This window comes from Budorcas taxicolor, chromosome 11 (genome assembly GCF_023091745.1).
Source record: "Budorcas taxicolor isolate Tak-1 chromosome 11, Takin1.1, whole genome shotgun sequence".
Classification (NCBI taxonomy): domain Eukaryota; kingdom Metazoa; phylum Chordata; class Mammalia; order Artiodactyla; family Bovidae; genus Budorcas; species Budorcas taxicolor.
The window spans coordinates 9,911,680-9,927,386 of record NC_068920.1 but is presented as its reverse complement, the minus strand read 5'-3'; positions in this window follow the sequence as shown (position 1 = coordinate 9,927,386).

The following is a 15,707-nucleotide window of genomic DNA, read 5'->3' as shown; positions in this document are numbered from 1 at the left end:
CCGCCCCTCAGTCGTGTCCGACTCTTTGTGCCCCCATGAACCGCAGCACACCAGGCCTCCCTGTCCATCACCAACTCCCGGAGTCCACCCAAACCCATGTCCATTGAGTCAGTGATGCCATCCAGCCATCTCATCCTCTGTCGTCCCCTTCTCCTCCTGCCCTCAATCTTTCCCAGCATCAGGGTCTTTTCCAATGAGTCAGCTCTTCGCATGAGGTGGCCAGAGTATTGGAGTTTCAGCTTCAACATCAGTCCTTCCAAAGACACCCAGGACTGATCTTTAGGATAGACTGGTTGGATCTCCTTGCAGTCCAAGGGACTCTCGAGAGTCTTCTCCAACACCACAGTTCAAAAGCATCAATTCTTCCACGCTCAGCTTTCTTTATAGTCCAACTCACATCCATACATGACCACCGGGAAAAGCAAAGGCTAATAGGTGCTGAATGCAGCTGTTGCAGGGTTGGGGGTGTGCAGAGAAGCAAACTTAGTTAAGACACGCAGTTAGGAGCAGATAAAGCAAAAAAAAAACAAAACCACAAAACCTAGGAATGTTCAGGCCTGCTCCTTCTTCTCTTATCTCTCCTGTTCTTCCTTTTCTCTGAGACAGCAGGTAGGCGTGCAGACACTTGAGAGATTCTTTCTCATACCAACCGGTTAGCAGCGGGGTGTCCAGAATTCCATTCAACGTGTACTCACTGCTCGCAGTTAGTGTTTCCCTACAAGTTAAGGGCTCAGGAGGGGGCCTCCAGTGCCAGCGGGGAGGCCAGGACACTGCATTCTTACCAGCTTACTGCAGCTTCAGCCTTCCCACAGCCCACCCCTTCCTGCTTTGATAAGTGGCAAGAATGACTCACAGAACTCAGGAAGGCGCTTTCCATACCAGCATGGTTGCCCTGAGAAACAGAGCTGCCGAGGCCGGTGTGGGGAGGGCCGCCCGGTTTCCAGGCCGTCCCTTGGCACCACCCTCCGTGCGTTCACCCACCTGGGAGTTCCCCGGGCCCCTCATTTAGGGGTTTCCTGTGAGCCTGACGGCTTCATCATCAGCCAGCCAAGGAGGTCGGGGGTGGAGCTGAAGATTCCAACTCTCGGATCACCTGGGTTTTAGGAGCTCCGTGCCAGGAACTGGGGACAAGGACCAAGTGTGCACTTTATTATATCCCAACCTCAGTGAAAACCACCTCTTCAGGAGCCTGGAAAAGGACGGGGTGACTAGTGACGGGTCAGGTGGCAAGTGAGCACCATGCAGGATGTCCCACTGTGAAGGACCATGAGCCCCGCCTCCCAGCAGAAGGGGCCAAAGGGCCCCAGCGGCGCCCCAGTACCGGGCACAGGGCGGCCTCCATCTTCTTCACAGCATGGTCCTGCATGGACCACAATCTGCTTAGAGGCTGACTGGCTCGTCAGCAGCATGACTTTTAGGTTTTTCACATCTCAGAAAAAGTTATCGACTCTCTAGGGATTGAAAGTGAAAGTGGCTCAGTCCTGTCCAACTCTTTTGAATTCTCCAGGCCAGAATACTGGAGTGGATAGACCTTCCCTTCTCCAGAGGATCTTCCCAACCCCGGGAAGAACCAGGTCTCTTGCACTGCAGGCAGATTCTTTACCAGCTGAGCTATCAGGGAGGCCCATCCTCTAGGGATTAGAAAGTGAAAGTGAAGTTGCTCAGTTGTGTCCGACTCTTTGTGACCCCGTGGACTGTAGCCTACCAGGCTCCTCCGTCCATGAGATTCTCCAGGCAAGAATATTGGAGTGGGTTGCCATTTCCTTCTCCAGGGGATCTTCCCCACCCAGGGATCAAACCCAGGTCTCCCGCATTGCAGGCAGACACTTTAACTTCTCAGCCACCAGGGAAGCCCAAGGGATTAGAAGGATTGTTTTAATACTGATCTTTCCCTTAGGCCTTTGAGTCTTGCCTTTAGCTGTTTTATCAGAAACAGAGGCATCCAAGCAACACATACATGCCTGGGAGGCAGAAAGGGCTAAGCGGAGAGATTTAATTTTTCTGTTGTTATTAGGCGTTCCATGAATATTTCTGCCACACATAAAGTGGTGAGATTACTACATAAGGGAAAGTGTTCTATTTTTAATTATTCCAGAAGACATAAATAGAAGTTTTACAGCAATAACTCAGCAAATGAGTTTCCGTTCAGTAATGAGCAAAGCAGTGACATGCCTCATTGTTCAGTGATGTGCTCACAAGGGCCAAAATCTGCCCAGTATTTGAAATATTTCCTCCTTTTTTTAATTGGAGTGTTGATTCACAATATCGTGTTAGCTGCTTGTGTATAGCAAAGCGATTCAGTTACACATATATATACTCTTTTTCATAACAGGTTATTACAAGACGTTGAATATGGTTCCTTGTGCTACACAGTAGCACACTGTTATTTATCTAGTTGATATATAGTAGTGTGTATATATATATATGTAGTGTGTTTATTAAGACATCCGTGGTGGCTCAGGCGGTAAACATCTGCCTACAATGCAGTTCAATCCCTGGGTCAGGAAGATCTCCCGGAGAAGGAAATGGAAACCCACTCCAGTATTCTTGCTTGGAAAATTCCAAGGACAGAGGAGCCTGGTGGGCTAGAGTCCGTGGGGTAACAAAGAGTCAGACACGACTGAGCAACTTCACTCAGTGTATTTGTTATCCCTTTTTGTTGAGCTTGGTTTAACAAATACACTGAATGTTGACTTCTGACCCAGACGCTGAGATATAAAAATGAGAAGAAAAGAAGAGAGAGAGTATGATCGTTGACTCCTGCAGTGCAGGAGACTCAGGAGACACTGGTTTGACCCTTGGGTCAGGAAGATCCCCTGGAAAAGGAAATGGTGACCCACGCCATTACTCTTACCTGGAAAATCCCCATGGACAGAGGAGCTTGGTGGGTAGTCCGTGGGGTTGCAAAGAGTCAGGCATCACTGAGGCAGCTGAGCCCACACACGTGTGCACACGCACACACAATTGTTGGCGGATGTCACAGGTGGGAGGGACTCCTGCACCCACACTGGAGCCTGCCTTCCACTGGGAGCTGCCTCCTTACCGGGCATCCTCGGGGGTCCAGTGGGACCCTCCTCCCAGGGGTTGGGCAGGGAGGACTGACTACTCCAGTGTCTCCCCAGCCCTGGGGGCGGTGCCTGGGACACAGCAGCTCCTGGGGAGTCACGGGTCCAAGCACAGACACCCGCCTTCCGTGGGATCCTCGCCGACACTCCCATACCTTGCGGCACCTTCTCCCCCGACACGATCCCGCCACACCTGGGGAGGCAGGGTTCTTTCATCCTGCCGGCCCCTCGGCCCCCAAAAGCTCTGCCCATGAAGCCAGAGACAGCTACAGCCTCGCCACTCCCAATCTGCCCATTTCTTGGACAGATATTTCTCAGTTTCATGAACTACTTAATATTGTTCTTCTATTCATTCCCAACTTCTTTTTGAAAAGATTGCAGTTTGCATTCTTGCAGAGACAACAGCTGGAACTCTCCAAACTCCTACTCGTTAATACTTCCAAACACTGTGAAAACGCAGGGATCACTTGCCGGAGTCCAGCTCCAGCAGCCAGGGATTCAACCTGAAGAGACGGACGGGCAATGATGACGTAGCCTCTGACTCATAGTACAGAGCTACCTGTTTATTTCAAGCTTCAGGTTCTCTTTTATACTTTGACAAAAGCATTAGGTCAGAGGTTTCCCCCACCCAGATTTACTGTACTTAACTTGTGATTACATTGTAACTCATGCCACATTCCTCAGTTTATTTCTTATCTTTCTAAAGCCTGTTTGCCCCTAGCATCTTAAGATCATTATCTCCTAAAAAGGCTGCTAGCTATTCCTAATTAATCCTAAACCCTAAACTCAGCAAACTTCTTTTGCCATAAACATTCCCCTCACAAACAAGTCTCAGATAATAATCCTCCCCATGGCCTCAAGCTGCGGCCTAGGTGCTCATCCTGGGACATTCTTTGTAAAGATCCTTGAACAAATGTCAATGGTTATTTTATAGATTATTTTCTGGGCACAACTGTAGAAGGCTTTGTGCTTTCTCATGCTTCTCTCAAGCACCTTAACATTCTTTCCAGCCAACTCAGCCGAAGAAAGGAAAGAACGAGTCAGAATCACAAGGCCTAACTCCTTCATCCCGGGGCCGTGCCTGCGAGATGAGGAGATGGGGTTGGGGCCGTGCCTCCATTTTGTCAGTAATGCCTAACACGGCTCCTGACAATCACGGTTTGATGGCAACAGCAAATGTATGTGAACTTGGTTTCTAGGCATGAGGACCACAAGAGTTTAAGGAGGTGGCCCTCAGCTCACCGCGTGTTCTTGTGTGTGCTATCCCAGTGTCTGTGGTTTAATATTACTGAGACCCATTCCCTTTCTTTCCTTGTTCTTTTCTTTTTAAAGACAAAACTGTAGAGGTATTACCTCTCAATTCAGTTGATTTATTGACAAAACTGGTCCTCCTTAATGCTATATACTCCAAAGGAAGCCGTCTAAAGAGTTTGATAAATAAAAAGCATAATGGAGAAAAGCTTTGTCAATTAGCAAGTCAAGGCTGAGTCAGCTTGTGCAGAAATTGCCTAGAAACACTGGGGTCCTGTTACGGGCCAAACTGTGTCCCCTCCAACCCCCAGGACCTCAGAATGTGAGAGTGGAATTTGGAGATGCCTTTAAAGAAGTAGTTAGGTAGAATGAGGTCACACGGCTGGGCCCTGAGCTGCTATGACTGCTGTCCTTTTAAGAGGAAACACCACAGATGCCTAGAGGGAAGATGACGAAGATGCCCTCTACGAGCCAAGGAGAACAGCAGGCGGAAGGGTCCAGCCTTCCTGGCGCCTGGATCTTGGATGTCCAGCCTCCAGAGCTGAGATGATAAATTTCTGTTGCTTAAGCTCCGGAGTCTGGGCTGCTTTGTTATGGCAGTCACAAGAAAACAGTTTCAGATTCCAAGAATCACAGTGATTTCTTTTGGGTTTCTCCATGTGAATAAGTGCCTAAGCACAGAAATGATTCTGTTAATTTGCCTTATATTAGTGTTCTCAGTCAAGTTTATATTTTCAAGATGTTTTTTTCCTCTTTCAATCAGCTGGTGGCAATCATCTGGTGTCACTTTTGCCTGCTCTCTTTAGAATGTGAACAGAGGCAGGTGTGCCATGCCCTGGGCAGGGGAGATGCCGGGGGGAGTCCCAGGGGCACCCCCTGGGGTTGAGGAGCTGAGCGAAGTCATTCCTCACTTGACGACCATGTGGACCCAAACGTCTGAGTCATCCCTCGGTGGTGTGTTCTGTACACCCACATCTAAAATACACCCTCTGAGCACCGGGTCTTGGGCTTAGAGATGGCTGAAAATTAAATGCAACTTCAGCTGTGACAGAGAAAGGCCAATCCATTTTCTGAGGCGCTGGGATCCTGTCCCAGGGGAGGATGGGCAGCGTCCAGCTCTGGGGGTGCCAGTCACACTGAGCTGAATGCATGCGATCTCCCGGATCTGGGGAACTTCGGCCTTCACATCCGGCTCAGACCTGACACCTGAGTGGTGAGAGCCTCAGTCTCGTTCTTCAAGGCGCTCGCAACTTACAAAAGGGAAACAAACCCACCTTTAACACGAGAGAGAATCTGGTGAGAAAACGTACTTGTGGAGCACTTTGCAACTTAGGAAGCGCTGTTAATCAACATTTATTAAGTATTTATATTTACATTTGATTTTCATAATAACTCCTGGACACAGGTGAAGTAGGAACCCTTATCTTCACTGTACAAAGAAGGAATTGAGGACAAAGAGCTTAGTAACTTGTCTAAGATGGCACAGGTAGTTAAGTGGCAAAAATGGGACACAAACAGAGGTGTTTGATTACAGAGAGAGATAAGACAGGAGGGCAGAGGTTAAACAGAAACGTGAAAAAGCAGGTTGATGGGCTGAGCCTCGGGTGGGGCAGAGGCGGGGCGGGGGATGCCCCAGACAGGGGTCTGGGAAGAGAGAAGGACAGAAAGGGGGCTGGACAGACGGAGGAGCTGGGAGGCTGGAGTTGCATTCCTACATACTCGATTCCAGGTCTTCATTATTCATGCTTAGTGGCGTAAGGTGTCTGCCAAGGCTAGAACACTGTTACAATCATCTTCCCAGAACCTGACCTGATTCCTGGCACTTTGATAAAAATGTGCTGCTAAGGATGTTGTAAACACAGCTGACCCCGTGGCTGGAGGGTGGCTGGGCATGGGGAGGGGGCAGGAAGGGCCTGAGTCAGAGGTACCAGGGGACAGGGCGAGTCCCTTCTCCCCTGGTGGGAACTTGATCCGCAGTTCACTCAAGGAGACATCGCGTGTTCTGCTGTCACTGAAGATGCTGCTGCTGCTGAGTTGCTTCGGTCATCCTGAAGCTCTTTAGCCCACCAGGCTCCTCTGTCCATGGGATTCCCCAGGCAAGAATACCAGAGTGGGTGGTCTTCCCCTTCTCCAGGGGATCTTCCTGACCCAGGGTTTGAACGCAAGTCTCCCCCATTGCTGACAGGTTCTTTACCCTCTGAACCACCAGGGAAGCCCCAATTGAAGATAAAATGAGGCCCAACTGTTTTTGCAGAACTTGAGTCAGAATCTCTCTCATAAGGAAAGGAAAAGAATGGGGTGGGGGTGGGGGGACCTCACAGCTGTCACCCTCGTCCTTGCCCTGCTGACCGTGAGTCCAGCTGAGCCCAGCTGAGCCCGTGAAAGGGGGTTTCATGTCCCCAGAACTTCCCTTCTCCTCCCACGCTGGGGCCTGGATTCCGGGCTATTTTCACTCCACCCCTTATGGAAACAGGAAACCGCTTCAGAACAGCTTGTTTATGTGAGCTGTTACAGGTTCAGCTTAAACATCGTTTCCTCCAGAAGGCCCAGCTGACCTCCTGGCTGGACACCCCCTGACCTGGTCCCCGCTCCGCCCTCCAGCTCCACTTCCTCTCTGCAAAGGTTCCTTTAGACCCCTGCCCCTTCCCGGCCTGCCCTGTGAGGCAGGGGTGGTCCACCTTGTCTGAAGACAGCAGGAAGGGCTTGACGCCGGGGCTTTCATCGGTGGCTGGGAATTCACGCTTCCCCTTGACACTGGCCTCTTCATTTTCCATCTTCAACTTTTTTTTATATAAGGAAAGAGGGCTTTCTTATCTGAGCCACCAGGGTCGGTGTAGATGGCTAGGAACCAGACCACAAAATTTCCTGCCGCAAAGCGTGGTGGAGGGTCCGTGCTCAGCGGCCACAGTCGCTCTGGCTGTAACCCACACGGGCAGCCTTGCAGATGACCTGGGAGGCGGGGGGTGCCTGCGGCCCAGGCCGCCAGCCTCCCACCCCAGACAGTGCTCGCAGGGTAGGCCAGGATGGGCAGACCACAGACAGCGTGCTGAGTGAGGGCATGTCCTGGGAACACTCTGATGAAAACAGAATCTGGTTTTAAAGATAACTTAAAAAAAAAGTTTTTATGATGATAAAATACACATAACATCCAGGTTACCACCTGAACCATTCTGAAGCGCGGACGCCTCCATCCATCCCCCGTCTGCGTCATCTTCCCCGAGTGAAACTGCCGAGTGAAACAATGACTCCCGGCTCCCCGGCTCCTGGCACCCGCTTTCCACGCCGTGTCTCTAAGAATCTGACTCCGCTGGAGCACTCCTGGCAGTGGAGTCGGGTCGCATCCGTCTTTCTGGTCTGGCCACTCTCACTGAGTTGAAGTCCTCTGGGTCCATCGGCGCTGTGGCCTGCGTCAGGGTGCCCTTCCCCTGAAGCGTGAGTGAGACCCCACTGTCCGCCGGGGCCATGCTCCGGTTTCCTGCCGTCTGTGGACAGAGCAGCAGCTGCTGCTGCCGCCAGCCGGGTGCACAGACGCCTCTTCCAGGCTCTCGGCTCGGTGGTACGGGGAGCGCCCCCGCGAGTGCGTTAGGGGAAGCACACTGATCGAAACCACCCACCCTGGCCAGGCACCATAGTAACCATTTGCAAGAGTTGTTTTATGAGAGGAGATCCTGAAAAGGAATACGGAACTAATAGGCGACCACCAACTGGAAGAGTTCGGGAAAGGTCTAAAGGAGACACTGAGTGTCCGTCCACTTCTCAGAATCCCTCTTGCTAACATCCATCTTGGCTGAGCGACGCGTGCACCACCAGGAAAGACTCTGAATTAGAGTGATCGGCCGAAGACCACCCGGAAACTAATCCCATCGTCATAAAACCCGAGATTGCAAGCCACGCGGCAGAGCAGTTCTCCTGGGTTCCCCTACCCTACTGCTCTCCACCCGGGTGCCCTTTCCCAATAAAATCTTGTGCTTTGTCAGCACATGTGTCTCCTCGGACAATTGATTTCTGAGTGTTAGACAAGAGCCCAGTTTCGGGCCCTGGAAGGGGCCCCCTTCCTGCAACAAGTGGACTTGCTGGAGTGCGTGCTCCTTCTCCTGTGTGTGTGAGGCGCCTCCACACCGCTTCCTCGGGGGCTGCACACCCTCCACTCCTCCCACAGCGCACGGGATCCTGTCCCCACATCCTCGCTTGGGGACTTTTAAGAAAGGTATTTGCGCTTCTGCTGAAGGAGGAAACAGAACAAGCTCTATCCTGAAAGCAGGACTCCATCTTGGGCCGGACTGTGGACTTTGAGCTCTATGCCCAGTATCTATGGAAATGACAAACCTACTGGAAAACCAGGCCCCCAGGAGGAAGAGCCCCAGAGCTCTCCATCGCCTAAAGTTCAGTTCAGTTCAGTCGCTCAGTCGTGTCTGACTCTTTGCGACCCCATGAATCGCAGCACGCCAGGCCTCCCTGTCCACCACCATCTCCCGGAGTTCACTCAGACTCACGTCCATCGAGTCCGTGATGCCATCCAGCCATCTCATCCTCTGTCGTCCCCTTCTCCTCCTGCCCCCAATCCCTCCCAGCATCAGAGTCTTTTCCAATGAGTCAACTCTTCGCATGAGGTGGCCAAAGTACTAGAGTCTCAGCTTTAGCATCATTCCCTCCAAAGAACACCCAGGACTGATCTCCTTCAGAATGGACTGGTTGGATCTCCTTGCAGTCCAAGGGACTCTCAAGAGTCTTCTCCAACACCACAGTTCAAAAGCATCAATTCTTCGGCGCTCAGCCTTCTTCACAGTCCAACTCTCACATCCATACATGACGACTGGAAAAACCATAGCCTTGACTAGATGGATCTTAGTCGGCAAAGTAATGTCTCTTCTTTTGAATATGCTATCTAGGTTGGTCATAACTTTTCTTCCAAGGAGTAAGTGTCTTTTAATTTCATGGCTGCAATCACCATCAGCAGTGATTTTGGAGCCCCCCCAAAAAAAGTCTGACACTCTTTCCACTGTTTCCCCATCTATTTGCCATGAAGTGATGGGACCAGATGCCATGATCTTCGTTTTCTGAACGTTGAGCTTTAAGCCAACTTTTTCACTCTCCACTTTCACTTTCATCAAGAGGCTTTTGAGTTCCTCTTCACTTTCTGCCATAAGGGTGGTGTCATCTGCATATCTGAGGTTATTGATATTTCTCCTGGCAATCTGCATTCCAGCTTGTGTTTCTTCCAGCCCAGCATTTCTCATGATATACTCTGCATAGAAGTTAAATAAGCAGGGTGACAATATACAGCCTTGATGTACTCCTTTTCCTATTTGGAACCAGTCTGTTGTTCCATGTCCAGTTCTAACTGCTGCTTCCTGACCTGCATACAGGTTTCTCAAGAGGCAGGTCAGGTGATCTGGTATTCCCATCTCTTTCAGAATTTTCCACAGTTTATTGTGATCCACACAGTCAAAGGCTTTGGCATAGTCAGTAAAGCAGAAATAGATGTTTTTCTGGAACTCTCTTGCTTTTTCCATGATCCAGTGGATGTTGGCAATTTGATCTCTGGTTCCTCTGCCTTTTCTAAAACCAGCTTGAACATCAGGAAGTTCACGGTTCATGTATTGCTGAAGCCTGACTTGGAGAATTTTGAGCATTACTTTACTGGCATGTGAGATGAGTGCAATTGTGAGGTTGTTTGAGCATTCTTTGGCATTGCCTTTCTTTGGAATTGGAATGAAAACTGACCTTTTGCAGTCCTGTGGCCACTGCTGAGTTTTCCAAATTTGCTGGCATATTGAGTGCAGCACTTTCACAGCATCATCTTTCAGGATTTGAAATAGCTCAACTGGAATTCCATCACCTCCACTAGCTTTGTTCATAGCGATGCTTTCCAAGGCCCACTTGACCTCACATTCCAGGATGTCTGGCTCTAGATTAGTGATCACACCATCATGATTATCTGGGTCGTGAAGATCTTTTTTGTACAGTTCTTCTGTGTATTCTTGCCACCTCTTCTTAACATCTTCTGCTTCTGTTAGGTTCAGACCATTTCTGTCCTTTATCGAGCCCATCTTTGTATGAAATGTTCCCTTGGTATCTCTAATTTTCTTGAAGAGATCTCTAGTCTTACCCATTTCATTCCTCTATTTCTTTGCATTGATCCATCGCCTAAAAGAATACCCTAATCATCTGTGCAATTGAATAGAATCATACATTATATTGTGCTTATTGGGGTATGACCACAGGCCTATTGATAATTGTCCACTGTTAACTATCTAGGCTTAAGGCATGTGAATTATGAGTTAACTTTGATTGTATCTTTCTTTTTCCTTTGTTCAGACTAGTTTCAAGGAATTTCCGGGAGGTGGGTTCGGGCATGAACGCTTAGGGTATATAGTGAGTGAAGTCGCTCAGTCGTGTCCGACTCTTTGCTACCCTGTGGACTGTAGCCCACCAGGCTCCTCCATCCATGGGATTCTCCAGGCAAGAAGACTGGAGTGGGGTGCCAGTTCCTTCTCCAGGGAATCTTCCTGACCCAGGGTTTGAACCCAGGTCTCCCGCATTGCAGGCAGACGCTTTAACCTCTGAGCCACTAGGGCAGACCCTTGAAAGGTTTTCACAAAAACTGGTGGGGTTCTTGGCTAAGAGGAGACTGTGCCTTGGGCCCGCCGGTGTAATAAACTGCCCTCCACTATCTGCATTGTGCTTCTGAGGGAGTTTGTTTCCCGGAACGTGTGGCTACAACCCTGCTTTGCCCACTCCTCCCACAGCGCGGCGGCTCCTGTCTCCACATCCTTGCTTGGGGAGCCTTTAAAAAAGGCATTTGCGCTTCTGCTTTGACCGCTTTTCCGTGATGGGGTCCGCCCCCCACCCCAGCCTGGGCCATCAGCAGACCCCGCCCTCCGCTCTCTCTCGCTGCTGCCCCCTTCCCTGGCCAGACGCAGCCCCGCCGCCCTAACCCCCCCACCCCCCCACCCCCCATCCACCCCCCCTCCACCCCCATCCACCCCACCCCCCACCCCCCGGTGCTGTTTTCTTTCCAGGGCATTCTAGGACCTGCTTGGCGCTTCCTCAGCTCTGTCTGTCCGGGTTCAGAGAGGGGCCTCTGAGCTCCAAGCATGCTTTTTGTTGAGTCACAGGCTGTTGGCCGCTGCTCAAACACATCCCTCTGTTTATCTAAACTTTTTCCCTGTAAATAAAGTTAGAATAGGGTTTCTTACCCTGCCTTCCAGGCAAAACTTTAAGGGCCTATTCTCTGCAAGGTTAGTCTCTCTTTTTTCTGACAATCCAGCAGCACACCCGTCAGCTGCCTCCTCGTGTAAACTCGTCAGCTCCTTTACCCCAGTCCATACTTTTGGACCAAGTTTCACTTGCATTTTGAGATGGAAGAAAGCACACTGGGAGCCCATCGTCTTCGGTCTCCAGAGCTACTCATTGTCAGAGAAAAACTGCCTCCAGGCTCAAAGAGGCAGTGAACACTCTCTGCCAAGAAGATGAAAATCTACTTGTTGTCGGCTGCACAGCCTCTATTCAGGGATAGAGTCACACAGCCAATAATATGCAAAAAGATAATCCGCTACTAACTGCTTACTTGAAATCAGCTGCTAATCAACTATTAGAAATCTGCTTGAGCCTTAAACTAGCCATGGGGAGTGGGAAACTGGAACATTCCTGAACTTCACCTCCCCTTTGACCTGCGGCTTATGATGAGATAAACCCCTCCGGGTCCCGTAGGAGATAACGCGGGCCCTTGTGCCTGGCATAGTTTCTAGGCCTTGAGATACCAGGCCGCAAGGTTTGTGGCCAGGGCCCACTTCCCTTGGGCCTCAAAGTTAAACTATTAAATTGTTTCATACTGAGATTATACGAAGAGTCACACTGGAAGGAGGGACCAAAAAGACTTCAATCATAAAACTTTAGCTCATGTCCCAGAAAAGAAACATCTGACAGTGTCTTACACATCCTGCACCACCGCGAGGCTGACACAGCTCTACAGCACTGCGTTTTCACTCCTGCCTGTTATTTCATTTTTTCGGTCTTGCCACAAGGCTTGTGGGATCTTGGTTCCCTGACCAGGGATTGAACACCTGGCTGCAGCAGAGAAAGCATGGAGTCCCAAGCACTGGACCGCCAGGGATCTCCCTGCGTTGCACTTTTAAAAGCATCCATGTATTAAATATGACATTTTAAAGCATGCTAAAATGCTTGCTGGGGCTTCCCGGGGGGCTCAGCCGGTAAAGAATTTGCCTGCAGTGGAGTTCAATTCTCGGGTCGGGAAGATCCCCTGGAGGAGGAAATGACAGCCCACTCCGGTATTCTTGCCTGGGAAATCCCATGGACAGAGGAGCCTGGCGGCTAGAGTCCATGGGGTCGCAAGAGTTGGACACGACTGAGCGACTAAACCACCACCGAAATGCTCACTAAACGCCTCCTAAATCCTCTTCTTCGTCTTCTTTTTTTGTTTATTCAAGCAGGAGACTCAGCAAGTAAAACGGGTTTGGCTTGTCTGGACCTGTGCCAGGCAGAGCCTGAGGAAGGGGGCCTGGCTACCGTATCCTGGTATCCTGGGTCATCACAGGGGGGCGGCAGGCAGGCCCGGTGGCCGGCCCATCGGACCTGAGAGCTCTCTTCTTTCTTCCGGGTGGAAAATGAGCTTCTGAGTGAAAAGCTCAGAGACAGACAGAGCCAGGATCAAGGGGCCACTAAGAAAACTGCCGCGAGGGGGCTGTTCTCAGCAGTCTGAGAATTACACAGCCAAGACAGGCTCTTTCGGAATGCCGTCCAGGAGAGAGCTGCCCTGTCCGGTTAGAGCACAGGCCCTTCGGGCAGGTCGGGCAAAAAGGCCCCTGCGGGTAGAATGCAGGGCCTTCGAGGGTGGACGGCAGGCTGCCCCGGGCCCCTCTATCTCCCTGCGCAGAGCCGGCGGCACCCTGGCCCCTCTGTGGCCTACAGCTATCCCCAGGTCCTGCTGTCACCGGCTGTGTGAGCTTGACCCCAGCCCCCCAGCACACCAGCTCATGTGGAAGGCTGTGCTCAGAATGTAACCGATCTGTGTGCTTTCCCTTCATGTGGCGAGCTTCCAGCACTTCTGGGGTACACGGGGGTACACTGGAAAGGGGAGCGGGGGAGGGCTGTGATTGGGGCTCAGAAAGCAATTGCCGGTTCCTCGGAGGAGCATCCCTCTGCCCTCACACCTGCTCTCCACAGACACGTCTCGGCTCTCGGGGGTCCTCGGTCAGCGCTCACACCTCGACTCTCACGGAGTCGTCCAGGACTTCGTCTCTGAGGAGGCAACGGCTTCCTGTCCTCTCCTCTCGGGACAAAGACCCCAGTGAAAGGCCCCCCTGTGTCAACCCTTTCAAACAGCTTGAAAACGCATGTGAAACAGTCTGGCTGCGGAAGGAACGGAGGGAGTTCTTGGTCAAGACTTCTGCTTGGCGCTGGTCACCTGACCTGGCTCCTCTTGAGGTGCAGGGTCTTCACACAGCCTCACACACAATGAGACTCAGGGAGGCTGGGCTGTGTGCCTGCACGCCTGCACAAACACGGCAGACCACAAGTTGTAGAAACAAGTTACAAAGCCAGTTTACACAGCGAGGGGACAGTTTGGTTTCTACAGGGTAAGGATCAGATTCACTTTTTAGAACTGAACAGAAAATTGTATGCGTTTTTTTTGGCAGTGTGTCGGGGGAGGAAGGAAACTCTGCCAAAAATTGAGTGTTGGCATCTTACAGAAACTTTCCAAGTCCAATATTAACTGCAAGGTGAAAGCTCACTCCCAAGGTCACTAAGCAGCCTTCGCAATCAGCTAGGTTGAAGACCTACTGAAATGAAACTTGAGGATTTAGTAGGGAATTTCATCTGAGGAACCATGATAATAAAACTTGTCTGGCCTAGTATCCATATCAAGGAGGCTGGGGGAACTCTGCTTCCCTCTCTTGATTAAAAGTGATGTTACTAAGCGAACAAGATAAACCGAAACTAGCCCTCCATTCATGACACGCAGCTCAGCAACTGGAGGCTGGAGGGACCCTCTGGGTCAGCTGGTTGGCTTCATCTGCGGGAAAATAAACACATCCTTATGACAGGAGGTAGGTTTGCAACTGCTGTCCTGCAGAAACTGGTCAGGGGCGTGGGGAGGGGGCTGCAGGCACGGGTGGAGGACACCCCCCAATGCCCGGAGCCCCGTCTTACCCCCTTTCCAGCGAAAGTGCTTTTGTTTTTCCCTGTCTTCTCCAGCGAGGGGCCAGCCTCCTGTCTCCTCTTCTCCCTCCTATACTCTCTGGGTGGAGGCGGGCGGGGTTCCCTTCCGACCCCAAGTTCCTGCTGTTAGGCAGGACAGTGCACCCCCCCTTGACACACGCCCACTCCCCCAGCACCTGCAGGCTCAGTCCCCAGGCCGCCGCCTCTGAAAGCACCCTTGTTTTTCGACACTACCCTTTGCGGTTCCTCCCCACTCCCCCCCTCACCCCAAGCCAGTCCACAGAGAGTCTCCCATGCACCTCCCAGGTCTTGAGGAGCCTCTTTGGGGAGGTACGAAGGCTCCCAGGACCCTGTGGACAGGGGGGTTGGGGAGGGGCGGGGGAAGACCCCCCGCCACCCCCCGCCCCCGCTAAGGCAGGCTCCTGGGAAGACCCTCACGGAGGTTTTGCTTGGGGACTAAACGGGTCACTGCCTCGTGATGGAGGGGGACCTCCCGGTCTGCCGGGCAATGACAGGTGGCAGGGCTGGGAAAGCCCGGCCCACGGCATGGAGAACTCGTGCCTTGCTGGTCCACGGCGCTCTCAGCAGGCGGGCAGCTTCCGGCCGCAGTCTCTGAACGCCTCCGCTCACCAGGTGTCTGCTGTCAAGGACATGGGTGGACGTGGGTGGAAGGACCTCTGCGGGTCTCAGGCTACTTCACGCGATGCCGCCCTGTGTTCTCAATCCCTCCCATCAGGAGCGCCTGTCTGACCGGGATGGTCGGAGCCTGGAAGGGCTGGGAAGGCAGCAGGTTTAGCTTCGATGTCATGAAAACACATTTGTTCTTTGCCCCCTGTTCCTGACACAGAGCTCCCGAAGCCTGTGGAATTCCCAGAGCGATAAGAGTGTTTCGATCATTCACAAGGCGGCTCCCTCAGGCACATGCGAGTTTACACTAACAGAGTGATTCCAGATAGTTTCAGGGGAGAGGCTGTAAAGGCTGGGACTTTTGGGACCCCCTGCCCACCTCTGGGGAGGGAAGGGCTGGAGAGTGAGTTCAATCATGTGGCTGATGATTTAGTCAATCGTCTCTTGATTTAAGGAAAAAAACCAACCCTAAGTAGATAGATTTGGAGCGTCTCTGGGCTGGGGAACACACCAGGGTTCTGGGACGATGTGTGCCGGGGGCGGGGGGTGGGCCCACGCTTCAGCCCCACCCCCATCCCTGTT